This window comes from Colius striatus, chromosome 2, assembly GCF_028858725.1.
Source record: "Colius striatus isolate bColStr4 chromosome 2, bColStr4.1.hap1, whole genome shotgun sequence".
NCBI lineage: Eukaryota > Metazoa > Chordata > Aves > Coliiformes > Coliidae > Colius > Colius striatus.
Genome location: NC_084760.1, coordinates 22,691,705 through 22,711,904, shown reverse-complemented (window position 1 = coordinate 22,711,904; position 20,200 = coordinate 22,691,705). Strand labels below are relative to the sequence as shown.

The following is a 20,200-nucleotide window of genomic DNA, read 5'->3' as shown; positions in this document are numbered from 1 at the left end:
CAGCCAGCCAGTTATGCACTCATAGATGTTTGTATGTGCCCACTTGCCCAGGTTGTCAAGGGGCCTCTGGATGATATCATGTCCCTCAGGGATGGGAACTGCACCACTCAGCTTGGTGGGATCTGCAAACTTGTTGACGGCACACTCAGTCCCACTGCCTAGTCCCACAAAGACCTAGGTAGGACCTACTGGTTCCAATATGGACCTCTGAGAGACACCACTCATCACTGATCTTCATCTGGACATTTAGCCATTGATGACTACCCTCTGGATAAAACCATGGAACCAATTTCTCATCCACTGAACAGTCCATCCATCAAATCTGTGTCTCTCCAATTTAGAGAGAAGGATGTTGCAGGGAGGCTCTGTCAAAAGCCTTACAGAAGTCCAGATAGATGACATCCTTAGCCTTATTTGGTACCTACAGTCAGGGAAAAAATAAAGACCCTATTTATGCCACATACTTCCTTTTAAAACAGGTACCTCCTTATATACTGCCTCCATATAATCTGCCTTTCTACAATGGACAAGAAAGAAATCATCCTCTCTGTCAACAAATTTTACCAGTGTAGTAAGGCCCCCGAGTGCTAGGGCAAGTAGGATCAGAATCATTCAGGCTTATAATGTGACAGATGTTTTACTTCTTTATATTTAATCCAGGAAAACATGTTTTGAATACAACAAAATTACTGGACTTTCAATTCCTCAACACAATCACAGTTGAAGTTGCCCCTTGCTCCAACAAGACCAAGCTTCACCATTAAATACAGAGAATTTATGAAAAAGTGCATTAGCTAGACAGGGGCATATTTTGGATATCCACAGAACATCTTGCATCCTTGGTCCATTCCTGGTGCTGTGAGTTGGGACACTGTCTTCACTCCAGCAGTCATCCACATCTTTGGGCAGAAGGTGTGAGCTTTGCACTGCTGCTCAGATTGGTCATGGATGGCCCCAGTGCTCCTTGGTGTGGCAATGGAAAGTATAGGCCAAAGGCTATCCAGAAATGTGCTGCGCTTGCAGCATATCTATATATTTTTAAGGTATTATTAAAGTTTTTCACAAAGGCTACCAGCAGTTACAACCTGCACTTCTAATGCATATCACTACTCTTTGATGAAAGGGCTACTAAACACTGAAGTATTTTACCAGCTCCTGCCTTTCAAACGAAATTCTCTTCCATGCTTTCCACAGAAAACACATCCTGGGAGGTTTAGGCCAAAAAGTTATTTAGGAATTCATCACATTTTAATGTTGTTTCTGGAGTTTCTTCAAGTAACTTCAGCTTCCAGGTACAAAGATAACGCAAAAAAAAGCAAGTTTGCTCCCATCCCACACCACCCTTTTTAAGTAAAATCAAACCACAGTAACAAAACATTTTGGTCTGAAAGCTCAAAGCACCAGCAGCTTGTCCCCTTTCTATAGGTTCCTCCAGATCTTCTGCTACTTAAGAACTCCCTGAAACAATAGATCCCAGTTTTCACATTTAAGTGCCTGAACTTGAGTTCCAAAAAAATCCCCAAAATAGGCATCTAAATAATTGTGCCGGCTTCTGAGAGCAATGCACCGTCAGGCCTGGCTGCTCAGCCTTCTTGGAAAACAGCCACTTTCTCCGTTCTTAAATTAGGTCTTTGAAGCCTAATTTTAGGCACTAGATTTTGGAAATCTTGTTTTCTCATTCAATTTATGTTTCCCAGTCCCTTCCACTGCAGAGGTGACTCCTTTTTTCCCCTCCTCCAAAAGTAAAAACTATGCCTTCTCCAAAAAATACAATGATCATGCTGCTGTTTGCTTCTGCAAATGTACTGGAACTGGAAAAGCTCAGCTGCTTGAGAACTGGAAGAGAGCACCAATAATCAAAACTGTTAATCATTTTCTGTCCATTTCCAAAGCTACTCAGTTTCTCCTATCTAGTCCCAAAGCCTTAATACCCCTTTCACTTATTTCCTTTGCCTTTCACCTCGCTGCCAACTTTAGATTCCTCTTCTTTTGATCTTTCTGGATAGTCTTTTAGGTCCCAAGCATATATAGTAATAGAAAGGAGTTGAGAATAAATTGTAGTCTGCATTGCTCTGAAAGTGCAAGTACATTTATTTTGTAGGAAACCAGATAAAGCACAAATGCTACCCAATTTGTGCTTCACTTTTGTTAATATGCAAGAAACTATTTTTCAACTTGATTTTGCAACTGTATCCCTGGAAAGAGATGTGGAATTTTGGCCCACCTTGCATCAGTGGCAAATCCTCCAGCCTGCTGCTGATTCATCAGGACCCACAGTGCTGAGCTTTCACACTCACCAGCAGCACCAGCATAAGGAAGTTTAGAAATAAATGATTTGTATAAAAGTCAGGGAAGCGTAAAAAATGCAGGACAAAGGAGAGAAGATAGTCTCAAGCAGTTTAACCTCAATGGTATTTTAAAAAATTGGAATATGCAGCAGGTAAAGGAAGACTTTGGTCAGGTAACTAGGGCGATGACTTCATGCCATTACTTTTCCTGTCATTCCACACTCCCAAATCTTTCAGTAATGAACACAGTCAAGGTAATTAAAGTATTTTACAGAACACAAACAAATATAAAAAAGGATGCTGCAAAAGGGAATAAATAACTGTGCTCAATACCCAACACCTCATTAAAACAGAATCTTATAATCTTCAGATAGGTGCGTTAAAACAGGTCGCAGTTTTAGTTTAGATCTGCTGAAAGTGTGACTATCTCAAATTAGGATCTGAGCATCCTAGGACTAGGCCATTCACCTGCATCTGCTCCCCTCAAAGTGAACAGCTCTTGCTGTGCCACAGGATAACTTCAGTTAGAGGGAAAACAGAGGCAATGGCTGAGCAGAAGGATCATGCTGGAAGCAACCACCCATCAAAGCACTAAGAATTGGAGGAAAATAGTACATCATTATCTCTCCATCCCAGAAGGATGAATCCAGCTACAAATAAGGATTTCTCATGCTGCAAAGCCCCCCTTAGCAGCAGTAGATCTGGATCTGGCTTCTCTTGGCACTCTGTGAGATGCTTTTTGCAACAGTATGCATTTTCCTTTGAGGGGGTATCCTGTGCCCAGCCGCTGTGCCTGTATCCCAGCACCATGGCACTGGAAGCTTCCTCGGTGGTGCTACCATAGAGCACGGTGCTGTTAGAGTAATAAAGTGCAGACTGCCAAACTAGTTACAGAAATAAAACGGAGAGGAAGGAAAGGCAAAGCACTTAGCTTTATTCAACTACTGTGTTTGTAATAACACGCAACTAAAAAATGTGCAATGACACTACACAGGCAACTCTTGGCTGGGGGTTGAAGAATTGGTTTGGGTTTAGGTTTTCGTTTGTTTGTTTAAATAGGAAAGATATAGAAGAGAGGATATGTAGCAAACTAGGCTAGATGGAAACAGGGAGAATATGTACGTGGCACAAGAGCTACAGGTTGAATGCTACTGAAGTAAAGTCAAAGCACAGCATTTGCTATATAGCTTTGGTTTAAAGCCCTCGTCCCCAAGCAGTATGTGAATGTGGGAAATTAGCCACAAGAAACCTGGAAAGCTAAAGAGAGCGAGCTGAGAAGATGGAGTCAAGTGCTAAGTCCAGAGGGCCATAAGGACTTCAGCTTTCATTTCAGGTCTCAGTTCTCATATTCAAGTGCCACCTGCAAGAAAGTCTGAAAAACTCATCCCCTTTAATAAAAGGACTCTGCTAACCTCTGTTTATGCACTTCAACCAGCTTTCTACTTCCCCAAGAGAAAAATAAAGGTAGAGTCCACAAAGTCTATTTTAATGAGCCTTTTTGTTCAAAAGGCTGTATTTTCTAACAACTGAGCTGATGAGACTACAGCCAACAGGTCCAAAGGACAGAGAAGCCTGGTCTTGCATGACTCTTAGTAGCAGCAGGGTTCAAGAGGACACTGTAGCTTCAAGACAGCAAGCTTTAACTTATCTTTTATTTTTAATGCTTACGATTCAGAACAATATATTAAACTTTAAAAAGCAGTAAGTAGGGGGGGAAGAAAAGTTATGAGTGAGGCTGGGCCATTTTCCATGTGAATCCTCATTTCCTCCAACACCCTTCAGCAGCAACACCAAGTCAAAGCACCAAGAGAACATATGCCATCAGCCTGTCCATTCATTTCCCTGCCAAAACACTGCTGCACCAAGGTTTGAACCCTGGGGACATCTTGAGAATAAAATCAAAAGTATAGGAGAGGTCTCTAGTTCTTCACTATCTTCTTTGCATTCATTAACTTGTCGTATGAAAACTTGCAATCTCACTCATCAAAGCACCTCTAATTCCTCTGCACACGTGAAACACCATACAAAACAAGAAATAGCTGTGTGCAGTTATCCAATAAACAAGATTTAGCTATAAAAAAGGTTATCTGGGGTTCACATGCTAATTAGATCTAATAAAAAGCTGATAAATTAGAGGAAGACGGTGAAAGTTGAGGGTGATGGTCACAAAGGTAATGCTACACCAGGCACTTCTGACTAACATAGGGGTAACAGCACACACAAAACCCAGACTGAGATGCCCTGTTAAGATTTATAGCTACAATCCATTTTGAGATGGGTAAACAAAATTTTTTGGAGTTTCACTAGAGTTTGGGATCACTCCGAAAAAGCACACACACAAGCCACCCTTCGACAAGTTACAGTATTTTAAGTAGTTATTTGTGCGCTCACTTTTTTTTACCAGGAGCATGGGGTAGGACCAGTAAAGCTATGGGAGAAGTCAAATTTTCTGGTGGGCCATAACATTCCCCCTCCAACATATAATACACTGAATTAGGTACATTCCTCAATAAAAGTGAATTTTTCAACATCTACCTAAAGGAAGAAAAGATGCATACTGACACTGTAAATGCACACCACAGCTTGCCTTCCTGCTGTTTCTTCATATAGTCAGCAACTCTATGAGAGGTCAATCTTAGATTTTTTTCTGTTCTCCTGCTGTACCTCTGTGAGACATGAGTTAATCATGTACAACTGCAGTTGCACCAATAGTTGGTGCTTTCATTTCAAGATGCTAAACAGCATGTCAGACAGTACTGTTCACTGTGTATAGCTGTACTGCCAAAAAGTCCAACAAGTCAGGCAAGTACAAACGATGGCTAACTTTCTTCTATTTAAAGTACCAAAAATGTTAGTTCTCCAAATGGTGGGAAAAGCAAGACAAAAGGAAAAAAATTCCTCCAGGTACAACTGTTATGCCATGGTATCGTGCTGCTCAGCACAAAGCCCTGCTGCTAGGTGCTCTGTAAACCCTCTGCCTTCAAAACAGTACAAAAATAATACACTCATCATTCAGAAAAGCAAGTATCTTTGAAGATATATTTCCAGAGGACAAAGAAATTAACACTGTGTGAGGCAAGATTTTGCTCTTCTATTCTTCCTGCCCAGGACTGACAAGCAGACTGTGTGTCCTTGTAAAAGGGCAGAAGAGTAGACGGAAGATTTCTTACAGATGTATCGGTTTAATCATTTCGCCCATTTCCCTTCTTGTACAACACAGGCACTTAGCACATCGGTAAGCTAAGTGTTGCCAAAATCATGCAGTCTGCTGAGAGCATTTCTGTTACAGATGCTCAGGGCTAAAAACCCTGGTGGGTCCTGAGGAGATAGATGTTCTTACCTGTGATAGATCTGTGCCAAAACCAACCACTGTCACAAAACCACAAGTTTTGTAGTTACAAATCATCATTGCAACAAGGGCCTCTGAAAATGATGACTGACTCTTAAAGTGGTTAGAAAAGAAAGCATTTCTATCTGTACATTTCCTCAGTTTTACGTTGGCAACGCTTTCCTAAATGCTACTTCATCACAGGATCCCACTCCACTATGCCAGTACTGCAGCTTCTTGTACTTTTTTCTTTAAGGGGAGAAAGACAAACCAACCAATTAAAAAGAAATACTGTAGTGGTAAAGCTGGGTATGATCTTATCACTGACTCTTTCTGTGACCTTTAAATAGAATACTGGAGGAAGAAAACCCACTGTTCACACATCTGGCAACTGCCAAGCTGTTTTCTACAAGTTCATAATATGAAAAAATCAGGCATCTGCAGAAGACAGGCAAGGAATTCCAGTAAAGTCAGTCCTCAAAAATGTAGCCCCTCTTTCTTTAAGAGGCAACAGACTCCTAGTGCTGAGGAAACCTCACTGCCATTAAAATCTGTTTCAATGAAGAATCAGCTAGACTCTCCTTTAGTACCAAGGTTCAGAAGGTTTTAATGAATTTGTTCATACTTTTAAAAGCACCAGAGCACAGGAAGGGTAGTTCTGTAATTTGCTATAATACACCTGTCTCAAATCCTGGGACAAACCAATACCTGCATAAGCAGCAGGCAAGAAGAGTACACAAGATACGTAACAGATAGACAATGAGGTAACAGACATGTCTCCTCTGCCTCGCTGCTTATGCAAAGTCTCTCACAAACATCTTCAGCAACTTATTCCTAAAGGTGAGAATCTTCCCTCCAGACAGGCATTTTTCCTGTTCATGTCTGTTACAGCATAGGTTCATTCCCGCTAGTAACCCTTAGGCTAGCAGCCATTGCATCACCTCACCTTTGCTCTGACTTCCCCATTCAGCCACGTCCATAGCTATAAAACCATACCCAGAGTATGTGGGGTGACCAGAAGCAACCAAGAACAGATTTGATGCTGCTGCAAGGAGTGCTTTCATTCCTTCCCTACCTTCCACTCTCACCAGGTAGACAGAAGCAGGGAAAAATTGAGGCAGCCCCCAAAAAAACAACCAAGTAAGATCAGCTTTCAGCCAGGTCCATCCCACCAACTGATTTACTGCAGGAGAAGCACCAGCACAGGCAGGCACATGAGGGTGACCAAGAGGTCTGATGTGACTGAAGCTGTTCAAAGCCATCGCATTTCTCCCAACAAAAAGGAAGGGAAATAAAACAGCCAAAAAGAAAGACGCACACTTTAAAAAAGCTGAATCTTAAAATGCTATTAAGACAAGGCAAAAGAAAAAGTATTACACACACATCATTTTACATATAGGAATGGTTCTAGTGAAAAGTGCAAGAATTGCACTTAAACAACAAAAGGTCAAACAGGAGGGGTTTCTTAAATATAACAGTAACAGCGCAAACTGACAGGTTATTGCACTGTAAAAAGAAAACAACAACAATAAAAAAAGCAACTCTGAAATGTTCAGAATACAACTGAGACAGACCTTAAGGTGCATTACTGTGTTTCTGTCTGGAAAACTTGCAGGACTAAGGATGATCTCAAGGCAGGTCGGATGTATGAGAACAGGTTTCAAGGGGCAGGGGGAGAGCATTAACCAACAAGGGACTAAACAGATGCATTTCATAAAAAAAAAGCAACTTGAATGTTTTATTCCAGCTAAAAACAGCAAAAGTAGTCCAATAGGAACAGAGTTTATGGAAATAAATACATAGAAAAAGACTGAAATAAAAAGCTAAAGAGTAAACATGACTGGAAACTCCTACTTGCACACTGGTTGGCCTGCAACTGAGGATCCTAAGAGAAAGGAAGTATCCCCTTTAACTCTCAGCCTTGAAGCATGTTATATGGTAAGAAATGATAATCAACAATCTTACTAGTGATGTGAGGCACACACCTTGAGTGCACTTAAGTTCCAGTAAGCCTGATTATCTGATAATACCAAATATTTTTTACATATTTCTACTTGATGCCCAGAGCTTCAAATTAAACTATATGAGAAAAGCACATCACTAGATAATTACAAAGTGACTTAAACATGGAAATTAAACCCAAATACTCTCTCCTTTACTATGCTGCTTGTAGCGAAGTGAAAACCTAACTCATGGTGTATTTTATAAACACTCATATTTCACCAAAAGTGAGAGATAGGAAAGAATTAATTTGTGTTTCATCATCACACTTTGAAAAGCAACACTCTAAACTATGGGTGAAAGACAAGTTGCTCAGCACACAAAACCAAACCAATTTCATATTGGAGCGCACCAATATTCATATATGTTTTGTACAGACCATATAGGACACAGAATGATGCTTCAGGCAATGAGATTGCTTATTCCTGTTGTCAGTTCTCTGAAAGTTTCCCCCTCTGGTATCTCACCAACACAGCTCTATTTTTACTGCATGCTAAAAGTGAAGTACACTTTTGTACAAAAAACTCTTTCATGAACCATTTCTTTAAAATATCAAAAAGCAATTCCAGTGGTTGGAGGTTATTTTTCCACAATGTTGTTATCTCTCTGGAATGCAAGTCCTCCACACAGATGTGTCATCTCTCAAATAAACAGCAGCAAAGGGATTCTTCATTTAAATAGACCTGTTATTTTGAACCATAGAAGCTAAACAGTCAAGCTCATGGCTTCATGGCCAGGCACTGGTAGCTTAGGGAGGAACAAGAGAAGGGGATGAAAAACCTACCAAACTCTCAGATTTAGTTAACGTTCTGCTCTCATGTTAATGACTGACATTAGGTGAGATATGGTAGGGTTCTTGGCAGAGCAATGCTGCTGTAAGGAGGGATGTGTCAGAGCTACCGACGTCTGCTTAGGGCTCCTTCATCAGTTCAACCGAAAACCTATTCTTTTAAAAGACAAAGTCTTAAAAACAGATACGGATAGAAATATGAAAGTGAGAAAAGGAGCAGCAAGGAAAAACAATAGTGGGGGCAGGGCCAGAAAAGCCCTTAACTTCATTGCTAAGATCCAGCAATGCAATTGGCAACCCGTAGTCCCTATCGCTGTAGGTTCAAAGTCAGTTATCTCCTCCCAAGGACATATACCTCTACTTCAGAGGCAATACAGTACTAAAGGATGTAAAGCACTCCGAGATGATCATTTTTCATATACTGTAAATGGTGGTTAAAACCTGGTGACATCCCCGTGTCTCTCACCAAATGTGTCCTTCAGGACTCAAATCTGTATTTTAACAGCTTCTAAAAGTATATATTAGGACACAAAATCAATCCCCATAAACACTTAGAAAACTGAACTGTGCTACATGCAATTGATCCCTGTGCATTGTTTGAGCCTGACATGTTTTGCAAAACCAAGAAGTATTCAGTGTGCACAACTGGAAAGTCACAATGGCTCTGCAATTGCTCAATTAGAATTTAGATTTGAATATCGTATCTAAATGAGCTCTGTACTGAATTTAGGAGAAACGAGTCAATTAGATGGATCTCAAAAAATGAGAGAAAAAACTCTGAAAACAACATTAGTGGTCCTTTCCTGTACCTTAATGCAACCACTTAGCAGTAGTGATAAAACAAGAAATCAATATAAAGAAGTATCAAAGGATGTTATTTTTGTTCTGCAAGGCATGGCCAGACTTGCAGCCTGATTTTGCTTGCTTCAAAGGGAGATAATGATGGTTTTGAAAGGGCTGAAGAAAGAGTAGAGAAGTTAAGAGGTTCCAGGAATATGTCAAATAAAAGTGCAGGACCAAGTATGGCTTTTTTGCAGAAAGTGATGGGGACATCTACCCAAAGTTTCCCAGCCCATGGTTGAGTCTAGTGGCCAGGGCTGGGCAAGCCCTCTGTGCTGCAACTGAAGCAAACGAGGCTGCAGAGGCAACCATGGTGTAAGCTGTACCCTCTGGGTGGCACAGAAGTCAGAATTCAATAAAATATGAAAAAAACCCTGCTCAAATAAGTAACCAGGCCTGTTGGACTAGCCACTTATTTTCTGTCACTATATCACATATGTTTATTTTATAAGAAAATTCTGAACTGTGCGAGGAACACAGGTGTCTTCTCCGTTAATGAGGATTCGATCATGTGATAAGTCAAGCTCACAAGACTAAAGCTTAGCAACATGTCAAAAGGTCATTGTACATGAAGACAAATACATGATGCAAGGGATAAATGCATGACCCCAATTTAGGACAAAGAGCTGAGAGTTTGCACTAGTTCACAAGGTCTTTGATCAGCTAAGAGCAACCTCTCCATGCCAGTACTGCAAAAGAGAAATGAATCACCAAATGAAATCAGACATTCACTATAAGCATCTGCTACCCTGCAATCCATATAAGCATACATAAAAATGCACGCATAACTATCGCTGTGTCCTTCAAATCCAAACCCAGATTGCCGTGCCTCTATTGACATTCTCCTGCAGCTACCAGATCAGGTCTTGCTCTAAAGCATGCAAGCAGCCATGTGAATTAACAGAGCACATAAGATGCTTTCCAGTGCACATGTACCACACACTCAAACTAGGATGACATTTGAACTTCAGCATGCAAAAAGGCTTCTCAAGTTTCTTTTTCTAAAGGGAAGTGATGTTAAACATTGGAGAATGTCACTCTCCTAACCAGTTAAAGGTTTAATTATTGTTATTTAAGTCAAAGGTTCTCCTTACTGTTTGGCTAGGAGAAAATTCTCAGACGGACAATGTTTTTCATCAGCACTTTTTAAAAGCTCCCTGGGAGCAGGAGATCATCCTTCAGGAAAAGGTTATCAGAAGCTTTCTGGTGAGATTATGTGCATAGAAATAGCACATCTAAGGGGATGCCTATACAGATTAAGGTACAAAGGTCTGTAGTTTCTCAAGTCTTCATCATCTCAATTGAAATCAAATCTGAGGACACATGACCAGCTCAGGAACGAGATCCTATGTTCAGACACATGTTGACAACAGATAAAGTTAGTGGCAAAGGTGTAAATGGGGGGGAGGCGGGGCTGCTCATTTTGAAGAGGTTCAAGACCTGTATCTGAATACAGATACCATGGTTTTAAACTCAGCAGAGGAGCAAGTGCTGTAGTCTGCTCCAAACCCACAACTGTGTGGCACAAAAGGGAAGAGGGCATTTTCCTGTAAATAGCACAGTCTCCTTAGCCAACAAGGGCACAGCAGAAACACTGACTTGAAATGCTTCCCAGCAAGTTTGTAACAACATAAACTATGGGAAGGAAAAACAAAAGAAAAAAGAACTGAGTGAAACAGGAGCAATGCAAACTTGCATGCTTATGTAGCAATTAACCAAACATATGGCCTAAAACCATAAGACACTTTTAGGTGTCCACGTTATTCTGGAAATAAAGAACTGTTAGTTTCCATCTAACACTGGTAACATCCTTAAGAACTGTGACACCAACAGACACATACTCACCAGCAGCACATGTATGTCTTAAAAGCTGAAGTATTACTTGAAATCAAAACTGTGTCCTTTCTGAAATTGAGTCTATGTTTTACAGCAGAGCCCCTGAACTTGTGGATAGAAGAAACTAATTATCCTCCAGTCACAGAAAAGACAGCCAGCAAGAAAAGAAACTGCCTTCTCAAGGTCACAGAGGGAGAGGAGCACTTCCAAGCGATAATAGAAGAGAAATAGTCACTGTGTTCAAATTGCTGACCCAGTTTCAAAGAGTGGAGATCAAAGAGCAGGGCAGAATTTGAAAATGTAGGGAAAAAAAAAAAAATGTTTATTCTGCATTTGTTGTAGCTTTGTACAAGCAAGTTTTGTCTCCTAAATGTATTTAGTCATCACTCAAAGGATCTCACTTGGCAGGCAAACGTTCGGTACAAAGCTTTGACATGGAGGTCAATCAAATCCAGACAACTTTATCATAAACACAAGTTCATGAAAGGTTTTTATAGTTCTACTTGCCCAGTATGCGGTTGGTCATCAACAACGCTATCATTAACGAAGACAACCTCTACACGTCGTAACGCTTTAATAAAGGCATGCAAAATACCCAGATGCAGTGGGATGCTGACAGTCACTCTTAATTCGCAGCACCAACTTCAGTGTAAGTAGCATGATTCATTTGTTCTTGGAGAAGTGACAATTAGACTTAGCAGCATGCATCTGTAAAATCTCTACACCTGGTAAGGGAATTTATTAGATTGCTGTTGTGCTTTCTAAATGCTTGACGCTCTGTGTTTCGTATGAGTCAACCATCTCATCGAGCAAATTAAGTAATTCTCCAATGCAGCGAACACAGTAGGAAAGCATTTACTGACCACATACTTTGGTCAAGTTTGCTCTAGTGCTTTTATTTATCCTGTAATGTAACGTGTCCTAAATGCCAACACACAAATAGAGAAACCAAGGCAATATATTTTAGGAGATTAATTTCATTAAACAGATCTAGGGAGAGCCACTGCTTTCACAGACCACAGCAACTCTACAAGTTATCTCTCTCCATAGTAAGACTGGAGGCAGCATCTATTTGATGTGTCAATCAAAAAAAAAATTCAATCCAGGTCACTGTTTGCTATATCTTTATCAAACAGAGATAACTGCTGTTCAGTCAGACGCAGGGAACAGGCTTTGGTGTCCTCAGGAACCCAGCTATAAACCACTTTTACCAATCAGCACTTAGGAACCCCTGGGCTGTAAGTCTTAACAATAATATTGCAGCAATACGGTTAAAAGGGCAAATTTAAACAGCCTTAAGAGAGGCCACAGCAAAGCAATTAGAACTGGAAATCAGTTTTAAACAGACTAACTTCTGTGTAATTCATTGCTTATCCTTTTTGTTTGTCTTTGTGTGTGATTTTCCATCTAAGGGAAAAAGTGTTTCCAATGCTAGCGTGCATAAACTAATGGATTGCAGGAATTGTCTGCATTTTTAACAGTTTAAGAATCATAAACTCAACTAACGAGCATATTGCATACGAGAAACCAGCTACAGATTACAAGGATTATTGTCAGTTCACAAAACTGACAGTGAAGTGTTTGAATGCACGCAGAGAGGTGTGCTCTGAATAGCACGGAGTAAGCATCAATGTCTTAAGCCTATTATGTGGTAAAACAGCATCCAAAAGCATGTTGCATCCTGGAAGAACATAATTTTGTACACTGTAAAATCAAGATAACAAAAGCATTACTGCAAAGGGTTGAGGCCAACAGCCCCAAAAGTATTCTTCTGTTTAAACAGTTTTATAGCTCTCATCCCTGTACAACTAATTTCAGACATAGCAATGAAATAAGGAAAGATGTTTGAGCAAGTTTTTTTCATTTTGCAAGAGAGGTTATATAGAACAGCAACATCACCTATACATGCCTTCCTGACTTAGATGAAGAGCTGCCAATTTCAAGTGGAGCTATTGGAACTTTGAACGGGCAGCAGAGTTTGTTTGTGACCCATCTCAGGACAGCATGCCACTCATGGGAGTAAAAATCCAACAAAACCTGCCAAGAGTGGCTCTGCTCCTCAGCAGTGAAAAAACATCCCTGCCTTTGATTGTCCAAAGCCAAAGAACAAACTCTCAATATCTGGAATTAAACCAAGAGCCCATTTGCTTCAAAAGGCTTTCCCAGTGCAAAGGTGCCTTTCCAGTATGACCTGTCCCAGGAAATGACTCTGTTCATGGTATGGGAGCTCGCTCTGTCTTCCTGCTGCCACAGCAGGAGCCCCACACCAGGACACACACAGAGTGCTGCCTCAGCCATCTCCCATGCCAGTGGCAAGGTGCAACCCAAAATACCACCAAGCCCATTCTCCACCTGGTTGCGGCCCCACACCACTACACCGCTCCACCACATCGTTCCAGCCCAGCCTGCTGGACAGTGGTGGGCAAGAGCAAGGATGAGTACTCATCTGTGACAGCCTTTTAGCCCCAGCTTCAACAGGGGCAGCTGGGACAACAAGGACAGGGAGACACCACACTGCTTTAGCATGGGATTATATCCAGTTGCCTTTTCCCTCCCCAGGACTTGTCTCGGGTGGCATACGGAGGGTTTTAGCTGTGAGACTTCTTTTGTCCACCACACAGCAAGGACTGTCAAGACCACTAGAAGACAAGAGGATGAGTATTTTAACCTTGTAAGCACCACCAACTTTGCTCTATACACACATGGCTTATTTTTTTTCTGAGCTCAGCAGAAACAGAAGCTTTTGATGTCGCAATGTTTGCTGCCCCAAAAATGAGGAAGGTAAAGGAATGAGGTCAGCTCAGTCCTTGAGAGCATTTAACCAATTACCAACTGAATGTCACGTGTAAGTAATATGCTCCCCAAGAGACACCTCTGGATCGCTCTCAGCACTGGGCTTTCTAACCTGCAGCTGCTGGACTTGAATTCCAGGTCAGCCTAAAATCTTAAAAGACGGTCAGTATCTGAATACTCAAGCTCCCAGCAAGTCACAAAAGAATGAGCAATTGAAGGTGCTGCCCAGAAACCTGACAGTTTTATGGTATTGTTTCCAATTTCCCTTTTTTATTTTGTTCTGATAACTGGATCTTCTCTAAGTCAATCCCTCTTGTAAACATCACAAAATGAAGGTCAGTGGGTAACGAAGAGATTAGACTAGAGAATTCAAAATATTTTATTTCAACCTTGGCTGCACTAAAGGCAAGGAATGCAACATGAGGAATTATTGCTGAGAAATGTAAAGACAACATCAACTTACTAAAAATACTGCATTAAGTATACCCAGAGACTGGTCAGACAGCACATTAAGTATTCTCAATGCTGCTATATTTGTGTACCAAATATGCAAAAGTTTTAGTTGAAGATTCTTCATTTGTTCAGCAGCTGGTATGTAAAAGACATTGAACCACACAAAGTGCAGTTGCTTTGTTAAAAAAAACACAATAGTGAGGCAAACAGACTAACAGCCAGACTCTTACTCAGCTTGCAAGACAAAGCTACATCACATTAATTTCACTGTTGCTCTCTCTGGTTGCATTTGAATGCTAAAATATAGGAGACTTAAGTTACATCACTGATGATAAATTCACTTAGCTACTTAAAAATCCCAAACACAAAGTCCCTAACAGCTTCAAGCATGTATTACGTATGTAGTGTGTACTTTGCAGGAAATTCAGTAAAATCCAGAGAAATTCTGGCATGTCTTTTAGCATCCTCAACCCATGTCAGCTGGCAACAACATTTTCGAAGGCAAACCCACTTTCAATTTCGGCAAACTCTGAAGGGCCACAAAATTGATGGAGCGGAGCATCTCTCTTATGATGAAAGGCTGAGGAAGCTGGGGCTCTTTAGCTTGGAGGAGACTGAGGGGTGACCTCATTAATGTTTACAAATATGTAAAGGGCGGGTGTCAGGAGGATGGAGTCAGGCTCTTCTCAATGATGTCCAAGAATAGGACAAGGGGCAATGGGCTGGAACATAAGAGATTCCAAAGAAATACAAGGAAGAATTTCTTCACTGTGAGAGTGACAGAGCACTGGCACAGGCTGCCCAGAAGGGTTGTGGAAGCTCTTTCTCTGGGGACATTCAAAACCCACCTGGATGAGTTCCTGTTTGACCTACTCTAGATGGTCCTGCTCTGGCAGGGGCGTTGGACTAGATCATCTTTCGAGGTCCCTTCCAACCCTTAAGATTCTGTGAAACTCAGCTCAGTGGTCCCTTGCATCTGCTCTTCACATAAAGCTGGAGAGGGATCTCCACCCAGCTGACCCCAGGTGATTCAGGGACCACATGTTTTCAAGGGAAATCCTCCCTCTTTGTGCAAGCACAGCTGCCCCAGGCAGAGTACATGCCTTGCCTACCCACTACTCTGAAAATAGAGTATGTCTAGTGCATCCCAAATACCTGAATACTTTTATAAGAACTTCCAGTTTTCATTGCTAAACAGCATCAGATGATTGTGCACGCCATGGACTTACTCTGGTGAAGCTTCAACACTTCTCTCTAGCTATGGAGTTTTCTAACAGCAAAGAAAAATCTCGGTGTCCAACTGCACCGAAGGAGCATGGAGGGCTTAGAGTGAAGTATCAGTGTTATATGGCAGAACTCTCCAGTGTTATTCACAAGGTCATATTAAAAATAAATCAATCCCCTCTCTCAACACTAGCAGCTTAATACTGATGCAACAACATCGTTAACCTACCTCTACAAAAACTTCATAGCTGCAAAGACTTCCACCCAGCCAGGGTCACTGGCGATAATTTAAGCTGACTGCTTACGGCCAGGCCAGCAGCTGCCAAGTCCTGGGGGAGGGCTGCTCTTGCAGAGATAACTTCACCCTGAAAGCGACCTGGCCCAAAACTCCAGTGAAAGGCTGAACCGCTGCCAGAGACGCCTGCACGCTTGCCCTCCTCTGCTTTCAGCTGCAGGGTGTGTTTCCATTTACACAGAGCGGTTTGAGAGACTTCCTGATCGGAAGCATCCTAACTGCAGCCATGCCACTGCCCTGTTTTCCCTCCTCATCACCAGCAGCTGGCCCGGCTCTGTACTCGCGTTCAGCGCCGCAGCCTGGAATCCCACAGCACCAGAGATTACCCCAAGCACTGAGAATACAAATCAGCCGTACAGGGCACTGCCGTTCAACCGTGGCCAGGACACAGAGCAGGCAGTACACCCAGCTGCCAGAGGGAGGAACGCCTCTTGTCATCTCCCAGGAGCCCTTCTTGCTGAACAAGCCAAGGTGTCACTAATCCTGCTCTGTGAAACTGACCTTTTGTCTGCAGATTCAGAGCGTGGATCAGTGCCAGAAAGTTGCATCCTCTGCTGCTGTGTCCCTGGGAAGCTGGGGAAGGGGGGAGGATAGACAGGATGGATGGATGGACGGACATGTGAGGGCAGAAAAGCAGCCAGCACAGACAAGGAAGGAGAAAACACATAAATTGTCCAAGACATTCCACATAACCCCCAGCATTGCCAACTCCTAATGCTGCTGACGCCTGAGTGTTTTCAGGAAATGGAAGAAATAAAAGTCATAAAGTTTTAAAGAAAGTCCTTGCACGCGCATCTGACACAATGACACATTTCTACTGCACACCCTTCCTTTCCACCTACTTCGTTATGGTTGTATTCTTGAAACAGTTGGATTTTAAACCCGGTTGTCACCTTTGACAAGCAATGCACATCTCCGCGCCGCTAGTTTGATGTGCCGCCTGCCCTCTCCCACAAACGACCCGTGGGATTACCTAACCAGCGGCTCGGTTTCTGAATCAGTAAGGCGCCTAGGGGCGACAAGCAAGATTATGGGCTCAGGGAAGAAGTAGCCTTCCCCGCCGAGCCCGGCAAGACATTCCAGTGCCTCCCAGCCCTTCTCTCTGGGGCTGTTGCCAGGCTGTTGTCTCCGGACGCCTGGGCCCGCCCAGCCCGGCATCTCGACGAGCGGGGCCAGGCGCGGCGTGCTCGCCCTGCTGCGCGGTGCACACGCACACCCGCGATCCGCCCGCACGCTGCGAGGGGAAAACGGGTCACGGCTTTTTGTTTGGAGCCCTCGCGGCGCTCGGCCCTCTCTGAGCATCCCGGGGAAGCAGCGGATGGCTGAGGGCCACTTCCTCGCCGTTAAACGCAGCCGGGGGGAGGGGGGGGCGTCCCCGCTTCCTGCTCGTATAATTTCTACCGACCCCGTGCCCCGCCGCGGCGGAAGGCGCCGCCGCCGCCGCCCGGGGATGCAGTAGCCATGGCAATACGAGATTGCATCATGCTTTGGACTAACTGTACCGGGGAAAGACGCTCCCGGCGAAAGCCTCGGCCCTTCCGCCGCCCTGTCCCGTCCCGTCCCGTCCCTCCCTCGGCCCGCCCGCCCAATGCCGGCCGCGGCCCCGCCGCTCACCGCCGGCCGCCGAGACAGCTTTTCGCCCCGCGCCCCGTCGCCGCCGCACTTGTTGCGCGCCGCGCGTAGCGGCGCCCCTCGCCCGCCCCGGCCCCCATCCTGTATCCTCCCCGCTCCTCCCTCCTCTCCTCCGCGCCCGGTAGCCCGCCCCCTCCCGCCGCCACAAGCAGGAAGCCTCGGCGCTGCCCAGGGGCCCGGGGGACACGGCCCTACCTGGCGGCGGCGGCGCTGCTGGGGGCGACGGGCGGCGGGCGGGCACCGGCCGGCTCTGTCACGCTGCGGCGCCGCGGGGGCGGGGCCGGGGCGGGCGCGGAGTGGGGGGCCCCGCCCCGCGGCCGGCCGTGGGCTGACCGTGACGTGAGAGTGGTGCGGGGGGCTAACGGGCGCCGGCTGTGGAGGGGGCGCTGATGACGTCACGGCCGCCGGGCGCCAATCGGCCGCGCGCGGAGGGTTCGGGAGCGGGCCGGGGGCCGTGCGGTGCCCGTGCTGGGCGAGTGGTGGCCGCCGGACCGCCAGCCCCTGGCCGGGGCTCCCAGCCGTATCCTGCGGGCCGCCCTGCCCCGGCCGGGGCTCCTAGCCGCACCCCGCGGGCCGGCCCCGCTCCCGCTCGTGAACAGCACGCGGGAGACTGAGCGGCTCTTCGTTAAGTGAGCGTGTTCCAGCCCGAGCGACGGAAGCGGGAGGCCGCGCTGGAAAACAATACAGGATCATGTAATTAAAGACTATCCTAATGAGATGAGCCGCAGGACTAAATTAAAGGTCACCGGCAAACATGATTGATCTGTTTCCCGCGTTTTGGGGAATGGGCTTCGTGACATTCTTGTCTCTTTTTAATAGAAGCCCCGGGTGCAATAAATACGTGGGATTTTAACTCAGCCGTATAATGACTGCCCTGGTTTTGTTGTGTAATTCAGATGCATGTACCGAGCCCATCAGTATCCCACAGTGTCAGATGTCCAAGGAAGGAATCTCACAAGCATCCTCTTTGGTGCCTTGCCAGCGGCCGGGAAGCTCAGGAGAAAAGATCTCCTCCTTCCTTACCTCCCCTGGGCAGCTGCATTAGCTTTGGCATTAGGGTGGCCAACGGGAAGATTGCAGTTTGTTTCTTTACCTCTCTCACATACTCCCTCATGATGACCTTCTAATTATTTTGTTTTCCTCCCCCTAGAAGTTTGTTCTGTTTGTTTGCTAATTAAATGAAAATGTCGCATAAATAAAGAGCAGCTCTGCTTTGCAAAGGAGCCAAGCAGCAATTTGCGTGCGTTTTATTTAAGATGAAGTGTCCTCACTCCATGAGAAGCAGTTAACAATTTTGGAAAACTGAAAAGAAAAAAGGTTCCCTGGAACTTCTTCTGCATCTATAGAAGGTGAAGGCACCCAGACTAACCCTGCCAACCCAACGTCCAGTAGCTTCTCCTGAGCAGTGAGACATTGGTCCCATGTCCATGGCCATTGAGCTGAAGCTGCGTGTTGCAACCTTGCCTAACCTCACTGAAGCTCAGTGTGCAAACAGCCCCCCGCGGTCATGCTGGGCTGTAAACAGGCATAACACAGCATGTTTGCCCAGCAAGTTCAGAAACAAAGCTTCCTTAAATTCTTACTGGAACAAGAGAAAGATCTCTCTCCAGAGCAGATCTCAAGGCTGTGCTGTAGTTTTTGTTTAAACTTATTTCTTTATTAATAGAGTATGATGCTAATGGGAATGCTTTGGGATTTCTGTTGGTGAGGTTTTTCTCTTTCTGTTTTAAAGCCCAAGTCTCCATTTCCCTTCCTCTTTGAAGGACCAAACCCCAGTATGATTTTTGTCTGCGCGATTGGAAGCTTTGTAGCAGTTTTCAGTAAGGAAGGTACGAGCACTCACAACTGTCCTCACCTATGTGTTTTAACACTTTGGAAAAAAAACTTGAAGGCTGGCACAATCCCAGAGTGAACCTTTCTGAAGGCCCTTGGCCCAAGTTTGTATTTCAGATGTTTCAGAGGCGTCACATCTTGTCTGACGAGAATCAAGCAGTTTCTCTCCTAGCAAAACTAATGGAATAAAGTCCAAGTCCCATTTTTTTCTCACTTGAGCTAAAATGTCCTGAGCTCATTGAAACGTGACCAGCATTCGTTCTTTTCACATCTATAAATCTGAACTTGACTTTTCAACATGCTTTAAATAAAGTTGCTTCCCAACGGGCATACGCATTTGTTTCCATGGTTTATTGATGAGAGATGATTGCACCAAGTGTTATTTTCACAGCCCAAACAGCTTTCTAAATCGGGAAGATGCTTAAATAATTAAGACCCAATCTGTCTGTTTAAAAATAAATAAAAAAAGAGAACCATTTACAACTTCAGATGCAAAAAAGGGATGGAGTAGGGTGTAGGGAGTGTGGGCAGAGAGGTGAGTGGTAGCTGGGAAGCAAGTGGCACCCTGTGTGGGAGAGGGATGTACTGCTGCCCAGTGCTTGCCCCATGTCCTGCCCTCCGTGCCATGAGCCAGGATTTCCATGAGCTTGGTGGTGGAGTTTTAATGAAGCTACATACACCCAGAGTGTCAAGCAGCTGTCACTGGAGAGGGTGACACAGCTGCTGATGGGGGAAAGGATGAAGCTCTAGCATAAGACTCCCAGCCTGCCCATGGAGTCACTGAGTCTTTCTTCTCCTGGCCTCTCTAAAGTGCTCATGCTGATACCAGTAATAGAACAAGAGCAAGGTTACGGCACAGGAAATGTCATTTCAGAACTGCCCATTTG

The 20,200-nt window shown here is 44.3% G+C and overlaps 1 protein-coding gene across 2 annotated transcripts in view; it reads right to left on the bottom strand.

Annotated features, from left to right (window-relative positions):
• ELOVL5 (ELOVL fatty acid elongase 5) overlaps positions 1-17,760 on the bottom strand; it is a 38,991-nt gene extending 21,231 nt beyond the window's left edge. Inside the window, exon 1 of one of the 2 annotated variants that reach the window (XM_061990423.1) lies at positions 17,676-17,760. The gene's annotated coding sequence lies outside the window, so the exon portion shown is untranslated. Of the gene's footprint in view, positions 1-17,462; positions 17,487-17,675 lie in introns of those variants that run through there. The other variant, XM_061990424.1, reaches the window with a different exon arrangement.
• Between the last annotated feature and the right edge of the window lie 2,440 nt (positions 17,761-20,200).